This window comes from Pinus tabuliformis, chromosome X (assembly GCF_031772625.1).
Source record: "Pinus tabuliformis cultivar Carrire ecotype Pingquan chromosome X, CPIR1, whole genome shotgun sequence".
Classification (NCBI taxonomy): domain Eukaryota; kingdom Viridiplantae; phylum Streptophyta; class Pinopsida; order Pinales; family Pinaceae; genus Pinus; species Pinus tabuliformis.
Window position 1 is genome coordinate 1,508,895,226 of NC_142308.1, and position 12,586 is coordinate 1,508,907,811.

Here is a 12,586-nt window from a genome sequence, read left to right on the forward strand (position 1 = left end):
TAGAAAGGAGGCTTTGTCATTTGAATCATCCAAGAATTGTCCATTTGTGTAATGTAAAGGAGGTTACCCCCACCAAGAGGCTGAATTCTAAGGCGTTGATCTATCTTTTTATCTTTTTGTGAGTTGGTTTCCTAACATTTGGTATTAGAGCTTTGGATTCTAGGGTTTCGCTGCTCCAAATAGGTTATCATGGCATTTTCGCGATAACTTTTTTCCTGCATTGTTTCAAAAGTGAAACAAAAAACCCATTTGGGAAGAAATCATGCTAAACCTTGGGTTAGAATTTCAGGGCTTTTTTCACTATATGTTCTGAGATATGATCTGAGGAAGTTAGGGTTTTTGCAAGCTCCTGAATTTAAGCTAAAACCAGTCATCATGGTTTTTTCTCTATAACACTTTTGCTACGAAGTTTTAGAAGCTAAAACAAAAACCCATTTGAGAAGAAATGGGTCTGAATTGTGGCTGCAAATTTCAGATCCTGTCACAGTATATTTACATAGATATAGTCTGAGGAAGTTAGGGATTTTGCAGACCCCGAATTATATTCCAAATAGGCTACCATGGGAAAATCGTCATAACTTTGTCTGTGAGCATCAAATTGAAATTTCGTAACAAGTTATAGAAAGAGGACAGAAGGTAGTTTCTTGTATATATTTTTCAAATCCAGAGGTCAAAATACTGACACATTGGACTACATACAAGTTCACTCTTCTAAAAAGGTATATACTCAGGTCATCTTGGGAGATTGGCATAAATCTTTCTTATAGAATCCAAATTTGATCAGACTGGTGGCATTGGAAAGAGGACAAAAAGGGCTATAGTAGGTTGTGATTTCGGAACAGGAAGAGCTGAAATTACAGAAATACATCAGATTCAATATAACGCTCCTACAAAGTAAAAAAAAAAGGTGTAGTTTTTGTTTTCAATTTTTGCATACGTTTGGTTTGAAAAATTAGTTTGAAGGAATTCAAAGGGAATAATGAAGCATTATTATCAGTAATTGATGCCCCAAAGAAATAAAATGGAAACACCTAGTGAGAAACCTGAAATCTCTAGCATGACTCATGAAGAAGAGGAAGAAATGCAACATGATATATCAAAATTACAAGACCAAGTACAACAAATGTCACTCGTACAAAAAGTAACAGAATCTAAGATGGATGATTTAAAGAAACATGTAGAAGCTAATATGGATGGCTTAAAGAAAGGTGTGGAAGCTAATATGGATGGTTTAAAGAAAGGCATAGAAGCTAAGATGAATGGCGTGGAAGCTATGATGGATGGTTTAAAGAAAGGTAGAAGCAAAGATGGACGATTTGAAGACAGATTTGAAGACAGGCATGGAAGATTTGAAGACATATGTCACAAAGTTTCTACAAGAAATGCTTACTAATGGCGAAAGGGTATTAAAGGAAACTCTTAATGAGAACAAAATAGATGTTAATTATGATTTCATAGACTCTAACATTGGATCAAAGAACCACCATGTTCCAAAGATCGATATGAGGAAGTTTGTTCACAAGGATCCTGGAACATGGATACTACAAATGGAGCAATTTGCTAATCTCCATAATGTGAAAAATGGAATTTCCATACACATTGCAACTTTATATTTGGAACCAAATTAGTTTGTATGGTATTGATGCCTTTGCTTTCATAAAAAAATTGTCACTTGGGCTATTTTTATGGATGAAATGATAGCACATTATGAGGATACAAAAAGCAACACTTTTTTTACCCAAGTGATAAATCTCAAACAAAAGGGTTCAATGATGGAGCACATTGAGGACTTCCCCAAAAATTGAATATAAGGGTAAAATATATTCCAGAGGAGCATAGGATTGATATGTTCATAGGGAATTTAAAAGATAACAACCAACATGAGGTTCGCCTTTGGGAAACAGATTCATTGGAGAAGGCATTCAGGTTGGCAAGAAAAATGGAAAGAAAAATTATGGCAACAAGGAAGCCTACCACTCACAACCATAAAGATGGAAGTGTGTTGCCCCTATCCATCCACAACCTACAAGGTTGACACCACAATAATTGGAAGAAAAAAGAGAAAAAGGCCTTTTTTATAGTTGTGATAGAAAATACACTAAAGGCCATAAGTGTGCCGAGAAGAAATTATTTTACATAGATTGTGAAGAGGAGGAAGAGAAGAAACAAGAAACTTCAAAAGAAGATGATATACAACAGGAACAAACCCTAGAAAAAGAAGAAATGAATCCGACCATATCTTGTAGTGCATTGGCTGGAATTACCACTCCTCAAACTATTAAGATATAAGGGAATATCAAGAAGAAAAAGGTAATAGTGTTGATTGATTCGGGAAGTACCCATAATTTTATTCTTTATAAGATAGCCAAAGAATTGAATTGCTTCATATATCCTCCACCAGACTGTCAAGTGATGGTGGCAAGTGGAGGAAACATAAATTGCTCAGGAAAGTGCCATAATATCAAGCTATCCATGGGAGAATATGTATTGAATAGCCCAATGCTTTCCATTCCAATGGGTGGTGTTGATGTTGTACTAGGAGTCTAATGGCTACAATCCTTGGGTACAATAGCTTTTAATTTTCAAGAAATTTTCATGAAATTCTCTTTAGAAGGAAAGGAAATTGAATTAAGGGGTCTCGCAGGGAAACCAGGAAAGATAATCAGCTCTAATGGAATGACAAATATTATAAAGAAATAACAACGAGCCATAATTGCACAGTTATGTTCACTAGAGGTTCCCACATCGAAATCATCCACTTAAAGTGAGTACAATTTCTACTGCATTTATGGAAACAATTAAAAGCTACATGGAAACCCAAAGATTATTGTAAGTGACAGAGATCCCATTTTCACTAGAAATTTTTGGACAAAATTATTTTCTTGTCTTGGGACTCAGTTAGCTCATAACTCATCTTATCATCCTCAACTAGATGGGCAAACTGAGATAGTAAACAAATGTTTCGAAGGATATCTTCGTTGATTTGTATCTAATAAACAAACACAATGGGTCAAATGGCTGCCTTTGGCTGAATGGTGGTATAGAACTTCCTTCCATATTGCAACAAAAATGACCCCATTTATGGCACTTTATGGATATCATCCACCATCCATCACATCATATTTAAGAGAAAATTATAAGGTTCAAGCAGTGGAAGATCACATCAAGCATCAGCAACAAGTTCTCCAACTTTTAAAGGATAAGCTTACCTTGGCACATAATAGAATGAAACAGCATGCAGATCAACATCGCAGTGAAAGAAATTTTGATGTAGGTGATTGGGTATTCCTACGGCTACAACCATATTAAAAAATGTCCCTCAAGCAAGCTAAGAAGGATAATTAAATTATCACCAAAGTATTATGGTTCGTACAAGGTGTTGCAAAAGGTAAGTACTGATCAGCCCCATAAATGGGTAGTTATATGGGCTCATTTTGCCTCCTAACTTAGCTTAATCCACCATTTTCATTAGTTTATTGAATTTTTTTGGCTATATTTATGCTAATAGAGTGGATTGGATTAGTCAATATGCCATGAAGTCTAATGTGTGCTCTATGTAGACTTTTTGTCAATTTTGAGACAAAGTCAAAGGTTTAATGAGCATTTGGCAACCAATATTCGAGGAAAGCAAGGGAGAGAATTTGTAGGAAGGTGTCCCCCTCATTTATGACACCCTACCTTGAATCCTCCTTCAAAAAGATCGGAGTACAAGCAGCCACATCCATGCATCAAAGGGACAACCGAGCAAGTGAAAAAGAACTATTGTCTGTCTCTAGTCTTAGGAGCCAAGCCTCCTTCATTGTAGGAGAGCTGTTGGAGGCTCCAGTTGGATAAATAGGAGGGCTTAGGTGCTTAGTTTTTTTAGTTGGATGTTAATCAAATTTTCGCACTTTTGTGCATCTCTTGCTCAGCTCATTTTCGAGGTTACTTTTCTGAATAGTTTCATGTAATGTGACTATTATTTTGATAATGGAGATGGAGTATTTTATGAGCTAGCACTGATTTCTTTCAGAGGGCTAAATATCTTGGGTTAGGGCCAAACCCAAGCTACCCATCACCTCTTGTTTCTACTTATATGTTTTGTTTTAGCTCATGAGTTAGTTGTTTTTAGATAGATTTTTTGTTCCTTTGGTTAGAATAGGTTATTTTTGGTGGTTTACATAGTTGTTTCCATTTCAGTTTGCTGAAGTAGGTTAAATGGTGGTAAGAGAAGGATACAAAAATTTCATCAACAGAGCCTGACCTCCTTTCCTCCTCCGGGAACCATGAATTGAGGTCAAGATCTGCTTGCTGCCATAAAAACACAGTTTTGCTTCCTCCATGCAATTTCTAGTGTTACAGTTTGATTTAGAGGTTAATGTGTTGCTTCAGATCCATTTTGCCAAGTTTATTTCACTTTCTACAATAAAACTCTTTCCATGCTTTCCCGTTCATATAACACTGTTCAACATTTTATGTTTCTAGGTCAGAATTAGGTTAACACGAGATACAATTCTGTTTTTTAGTACAACTAGTTCTTTTCTTGCTCAATTTCAGTATTTAGACGTGCAGCTCTCTTACAATACACATCTACTCATAATACATCAATAAAGTAGCCGTCATCATCTCTTTTCTTATAGGTTAGACAGGTCATTCACTGTCCTTCACAAATTTTCCCTGATTTCTGCATTTTTCTCATAAGCTTTCATCTCGCCTCTTGAGCAAATCCACCATCATTTCCTTTCCTAATCATCCTTGATGAACATAAGACACCTTAACACACCCCTCTAGTCTTCAGCTACCCTTTCCCACCATTTTTCCACCTTTAAAACCTCTAAAAAAGCTCTCAGCACCCTCCTATAGATCCCCCTGTAGATCCCCTGCATCCTCTTGTAGTTCCTGAAAGTGACTTTTTGAAGTTCGATGGCAGAGAAGGTCTCCAACAGGTTACCAGAGGCTTCTTAGGACCCCTCCACACCTTCTTAGATCTCTGCAAATCCCAATGTCACCTTCCATTGCCACCAAATCTCTGCCACAGCCGCAAACATAGAAATTGCATACATAACAACTTCACATAAAATACTTGAAAATTCAAAAAGATGTTCTTTTATCATTTTCTTCTAGAAATAGCTTAAATAGATGTATTATGCTCTCTTAGTAGGTAATGGCATTCATTTCATGGGTTTTCACCTCTCTTTCTGCAAAAGTAGGGTTAGTTGGAAAAATTAGGGTTTGTTAGGGTTTGCATTACACTCTAGTATTCTTTCTCTTTTTGCAAGTAGAATAGCCTCTGTAGAGTTAGCTTTCTTTCATCATAGTTGAAATATTTTTCTAGAAATTCATAGAAATTGGCTTGAGATCCTAGTGATCTTGTGCCAGCTAACCAAGTGACAGCCTGTAATAATAGCTAGTACTCATGCATACGACAACGTCAGTTCCAAGTTTGTTACGAGCCACCGGGTTGATAAAAGTAAAATAGGAAGCCCTAGAAGTTGCAGCATTATTGCTACAATACTAGTGCTCACAACTTTTTGGCGTCGTTGCAATAAGTCTTGATTAGTGATTTTCTTCTATTTCCTACTGCAACATTCTGGTAAGTAGTTCATTTCAGCAAAAGTAGAGTAGTTGTTCCTTTCAATTTCTACATTTCCTTTCTTTCATTTCAATTCTACAATTTCCATTTCAGAAAAAGTAGATTAGTCATTTCCTTGCTTTCCTTTCTGCATTTCATTTTCTTTCCTTTTCATTTCTGCAACTTCATTTCAGCAAGTTCATTTCATTTAGTTGCAATTTGTTTGTTTAATCAATTTCAGTTTTGCAGGTACAAGCATAAAAGACACAAAAATCACCCAAAAAAGTGATTCCCTTTCATGCCTTATAGGAATAGAGATAATTCAAGGAAATTCCTGCCCAACACCCCCACCACATCACAAAGCCACCCTTCTCTCTTCTTCGGTGGTAGTGATCCAGAAGAACTTATAGGTGAACAACCAGAGAAATTTGAAGAACCTATAGTAGAATAAGAGGAAGAAAACATCCCTCCTGAGGCAATGGCTGAAAACAGAAATTTTAGGGGAATGGAGAAAGAGTAGAGGGTATCTTTCCCATCCGAGAGACCGATGGGGACACTAAAATGAAGAACATAAGCTCTTCAGGCCTACCTCACTTCCATGGGTTGACTACCGAGGATCCTGACACCTTTCTCTTCGAGTTTGTTGTTATCTGTCAAACCTATGACTATGAAGAAGATGAAAAGAAGTTGAAAGTGTTTCCTTCTACCCTCAACGATGCAGCATTGCGCTAGTTCACGGGGTTACCTAGCAACAACATCACAAATTGGGCTCATGTGCAGCAAGCCTTTAATAAAAAATATCGGGACTACTGTAGGTCAAAAGATACCAAGGAAGAAATCATCTGAATGACCATGGGAAATGATGAATCCTTGGAAGATTATGAAGAGAGGTTCCATCTGAGTTAAAAAGGGCCAAGTGCACACTTGACTCTGAATCTCTGAAGTTGGTCTTGCTCAGAGGAATCCCGGAAGACCTTCTAGACACCCTCCATTTACTGGCCAGGGGAGACATCTACCAACTACCTTATGAAGATATAAAAACTATTTTTAGAAACCACTCTAGGACAACCAAAAGAGAGGTAGGGGGAGTCAACCCATAGCCAATACCTCCTCATCTAGTTCATTCCTCAAAGGTGAACTTGGAAACATGTTGGAAGACTTCAAAAGCGAGATGTTGCAGAATCTTGCCATGCAAATGGATACTTTTCTTATGAAAAGGAAACAAGAGGAAGTAGAGAGGGCTTTGGCCATTTTTTGTCTTAGGTGCACCATAAGGAATCCTAGGAATGAATGTCCATTGAACTCTATAGAGGTTTGTTTAGTCTGTGAAGAAGATCATTGTACAGATAAGTTCCCTTCCTTGCCTGGACTTAAATCTGTATACCAAGGGGCCGAAGGAGCCACTAAACCACTCTACTTCATGAACCAATGGAGGCCACATGGACCTAGACCTTACCGGCAGGGAATGCAAGGGACATCCCAGGCATACTACAACCCCAATCAAGCCACTTCCATGCCTTCTTGGGGCCCCCCTACTCATCCTTCCTAGTCCACACCTTCTCTTTAGTCATATCCATCTCAATATCATGCTCAATCAACTGCTCATTCATTTCACTCCCATGCTCAGCCACAGCCTCAGTGGAATCCACCTCATCAAGGGTGGAGGCCCTAGTACAAATATCCTCCTGCTCTTTTGCCTCCACCACCTGCTCAACTGGAACCATTGCCTCCAGCTCCACCAAGGCAACCCCAAATGCCTACTCAACTGAACCCAAACCTGAACAACATATATGCTTAGCAAGTATATAGTGGGGAACCATCCTGTCCAACCTATGCTATGGAGATTCAAGAGATTAACCTATGATCTGGGAAGGTTCTCCCAGATAGCTAGTCTCCCCCTAAGGAGGGTGAGGAAGATAAAGAGGAAAGTGAACAGAAAGAAATTCCACCCCTTCCTGAGAGATTATCCAGAACAACACAGCCTACCCTAGAAGAAACTTAACTTCCGGGAGAATTAAAACAATTATGTGTAAAGATACCACTTCTTCAAGCCATAAAGGATGTGCATATATACAACAAGATGATCAAAGAGAAGTGCTTCAGGCATCCAGGAAGGTGCAAGACAGATGCTCAAATAATCAATGTCATAGGACAACTGTCTTACCTAATGTTGGGACAGGTAATTTGTCTGAAATATCTAGACCCTGGAAGCACAGTAATTGATGTTTGCATCAATGGCACCATGATTCCCCATACCCCGATTGATCTGGGGATTGCTATTAATGTGATGACAAAGGACACCATGCTCAACCTCAACCTCCAGGGTTCCTTGAGGAAGACCACTACAGTACTGCAATTAGCAGACCGCTCCACCATAACCCCCAAGGGGATTGTGGAAGATGTGATGGTCTCCATTGATTCTTGGGAGTACCTTATTGATTTCCTAGTTCTCCAGCCAAAGGAAAAGCTCACTGGGTATCCTCTCATCCTGGGAAGACCCTGGTTGGCTACTGTAGATGCCTACATCAGTTGTTGAGCTGGGAAGATGACAATAAAAAATAGGCATATGTCCAAGGAGCTAGTCCTATACCCTACTACCCAACCTTTTCTAGAACATGATTTACCTCTCTGGTTGGAGGAGGAAGATGAGGATGAAGTCAATTCTGCACCACTGTGTGTAGTAGAAACTTCCATGGGGGGGAAATCGCAGGAGGAGGATGATATCATTGAAAATTTAATACAGCATCCACCCCCCAGTATTTTTCCATTAGAAGATCTAGTGAAAGAAATCCAAGACAATCCCTTAGCTGATTTCTGTGTGGCCTACCCGACCTCTCTCCATGTTAAGAATATAGAGTTCGGCCCTGAAACAACCTTGAAAATCAACTCATCCCTATCCACCTCCCAGGAAAAGGAACTATGTAACCCATTGAGAAATCATTTGGATGCCTTTGCCTAGAGCTTTAAGGAGATGAAGGAAGTGCACCCTTCAGTTTGTACTCATAACATTTACATTAAGGAAGATTGCAAACCAATCAGGCAGCCTTAAAGGAGGATGAATCCATCCCTTAAAGACATTGTCAAGGAAGAATTGAAAAAGTTACTAGATGCTGGATTCATCTACCCCATCTCCGACAGTGAATGGGTCTCTCCTTTGGTGCTAGTGCCAAAGAAAAATGGCAAGTGGAGAATTTGTGTCAATTATCGGAAACTGAATAAGGCCACCAAAAAGGACCATTTTGGTTTGCCTTTCATAGATCAAGTGTTAGATGGCTTGGCGAGGAAAAAAAAATTCTCCTTCCTAGACGGGTTCAGTGGTTACAATCAGATCGAAATCAGCCCTAAAGACCACGATAAGACAACTTTCACTTGTCCTTGGGGTCCCTTTGCATATCAGGTCCTTCCTTTTGGCTTTTGCAATGTTCCCGCAACTTTCCAGAGAGCTATATTGAGTATATTTTCTAAACTAGTTCATGATTCAGTGGGAATATATAAGGATGATTTTACTCCTTATGGTTCTAATTTCCAGGAAGCTTTATCTAACCTAGGGAAAGTTCTGGACAAGTGTATTGAAATGAACCTGTCCCTCAATCTAGAAAAATGTGAATTCTTGATGACTCAAGGGACCATGCTAGGTCATGCAATATCTCAACAAGGGTTGCAGGTGGACCCCAACAAAATTTCCATCATTCAAAGGGTCCTACCTCCTCAAAAGGTGAGAGATGTCCGAACTTTCCTAGGTTTAGCAGGTTATTACAGGAGGTTCATTAAAGATTTCAGTAAGTTGGTGTCTCCATTGTTTGGTCTTTTGGGAAAATATGTCAAGTTCATATGGACTGATGATTGTCAAGATGCCCTAGACACCTTGAAAAGTAAGCTTGTGACTACCATAATTTTGAGAGGCCCAAACTGGGCCCTACCTTTCCACATTCAAACAGATGCCTCAAACAAAGCAATAGGAGTAGCCTTAGGGAAATTTTATGAAAGGTTACCTTATGCCATATACTTTATAAGTAAAAAATTGTCAAAGGCAGAGTTAAACTACACAGTAATCGAGAAGGAACTCCTAGTTATAGTACGTTCCTTAAATAAATTCAGATATTACATCACAGGCTATCAAAACTTTGTACACACTGATCATGCTGCAATGAGGTATCTAATGAACAAACCAGATGTAAATGCTCGCATTATTAGGTGGTTTCTTTTATTGGAGTAGTTTGATTTAACCATTGTTGATAAACCTGGTAAGGAAAATGTTGTTGCTAAGTTTTTTTCTAGAGTAGACTTTCCTGCAAGTGAGGAAGGAATGGTGGATGATCAAATTCCAAATGAGCATCTGTTCGCTATCTCAGTACTCTCCCCATGGTTTGCTGTTATAGAGAATTACTTTGTTTCAACACAATTCCCACCAAACCTATCCTCAAAAGAGAAGAGCAAGATCATGAGAAAAAGTGCCCCTTTCACTTGGATTGGGGGCAATCTCTTCAAGTTTGGCCCAAATCAGATTTTGAGGAGATGTGTCAAGGAAGATGAATTTTTTGACATTCTAATGACCTATCATGACAGACCTTGTGGAGGCCATTTTGCAGCAAAGAGGACTGCCTTCAAAATTCTGCAAGTAGGTTACTATCGGCCCACTCTTCATCAAGATGTGAGGAGATATATTAGCCAATAAGATTGGTTCCAATGGATGGGGAAACCTACTCCAAAGGATGAGATGCCCATGTAGCCTCAAGTGACATTTGAGCCATTTAAGAAGTGGGGCATGGACTTTGTGGGTCCCAGCAACCCTTCTTCAAACTAGAAACAATACATCATTGTGTGCACTGATTATCTGACAAAATGGGCAGAGACAAAGGCAATCAAGGTAGCAATAGAAGAAAAAGTAGTTGATTTTTTTAGAGAGAACATATTCTATAGGTTCGAGTATCCAATAGAACTGATTACAGATCAAAACAATCAGTTCACTTCCAATTTGATTGAAGACCTACTCACACATCATAAAATCAAGCACATGACTTCCACCCCTTACCATCCACAAGCCAATGGGTAGGTGGAAGTCACTAATAGAGCCTTGGAAGGAATTCTTACCAAGGTAGTGAGTAGCAGTAGAAAAGATTGGGCAGATAGACTGGTTGAGGCCACCTGGGCCTACAGTACCACATGGAAGACCACCACAGTGTTCACAACTTATAAATTGGTCTATGTGAAGAAGGATTTGTTGTCAATAGAATTTGAATACAATACACTAAGGATGGCAGCTTAGCTGGACCTAGATCTCATCCATGCACAAAGGGAAAGGTTACTCCAGCTAAATGGATTGGATGAAAAAAGATTGTAGGCCCTTCTGCACACAGAGGTAGTCCAGCTTCAGAGGAAGGTATCGCATGACAAAAATATCAAGGAGAAGCAATTCCAAGAAGGTAATTGGGTGCTGCTCTATGACTCAAGGTATAAAGATTTCAACAGCAATCTGAGGACAAGATGGCCGAGACCCTACACTGTAGAGAAATGCAATGCCAATGGTTCAGTTCTGATTAGAACCATTGATTAGGAATCCATCCCCATGCTTGTTAATGGTCATAGGTTTAAAATCTATAAGAAGCCCCTCTCCAAGCAAGAATTCATTGAAGATATGAGTAAAAGAGTGTTGGTAGTGGAGCAAGTGTCAACCTCCACTCCACCCACTCGCTAGAAAAAAATAAAGAGGACTTAAGTGAAAACCTCTTTGAGGCGCTTAAGTCCCATCATTGGGTTGAAGACCTCTTTTGATGCAGCTCAGTGATGACAAAAACAAAAAAAGAGAGATAATAATATCCCTGGGTGAAAACCTCCATTGGAGGTGCCTAAGGCAGGAAAATAAGGTGAGAACCTCCTGGAGGCACCCTAGTTGACTTTTCAAAAAAAAAAAGAAAAAAGAAAAAACACAGAGAAAAAGGAAGAGGAAATTGACTTTTTGAGTGCATTGCAAGTTGCAGATGGACCACAGGAAGCAAGGGGGCAGGACACAAAGCCTATTACACATCCTCTGGACTCTTCTCCATCATTTCTAATTTCTTTTCCTATTAGTGCCTAAATCTACCTCAGGCTGAGAAAGGCAGGATCTAGGGTAACATCCAACAATGCTTAACCTGGTAGCTAGCCCTACCAGGTAGGGAGAGGGCTCTCTCCTTGTCATTCTCAGCAAAATTTGATCAATGAGGCTTGAGACGACTGATGTAAAGACTGATTTTAGGCTAGGTATGTGTTCAGAAATGTTTGATTGAATTTTATGATGTTTTGTTGGCTCAAATGTGAAAGGCAGATTTGGGTCCGGGGAATGACACCAAATTTTGCAGAGATCTCTATGGGGCGAGGTAGGAAAATAGTTTGGTACTTCAAATTGAATGAGATGGAGAGATTTTAGACTGGTGAGGAGTTGGAGAGGGCATGGAAGTCTCAGGGATCCTCTTCAAATAGCTGAAAACATAAATAACTAAACAAAACCCTAGGCAGAGCACTGCAAATCAATGAATTCTACCTTTATCCTTGTTTCATTTAGTTAAGATTAATAGAGAGAGATAATGGCATACATAAATCACATGTAAAACATTCAATTACAGAAGGAAACACAATACCAAATCAATATGCCACAAGAATCCCATAAAGTGCTGCAAACCCTGGTCTATTCCTTTGCCAAACTGCTGATATGAGTGTACAACAATGCTCAAAGCATTCACAAAAGTCCAACCCTTGCCAATGACTAAAAAATTACAAGATGTAGGCAACCAACAACTCATCCTAGCCTCTAGGGGTCGAGCTCATAAGTTTAGGAGCTATTTCAAAAAAGTCTAAACTGAGAACTAAAAAGTAGGCAGTGGAACAGCTTGCCTCTAAAAAATAGGGAACTGATTCATTCAGTTTCAAACTACCTTTTCATGGATGAATCTATCTCTATGAGTGAAAATTTAGCATAATTACATCAAAATACATCAAGTCACATTAGATTACATCATGAGTTTTACTATTACTAAGAGAAAAGTCAAACTTTGAAGA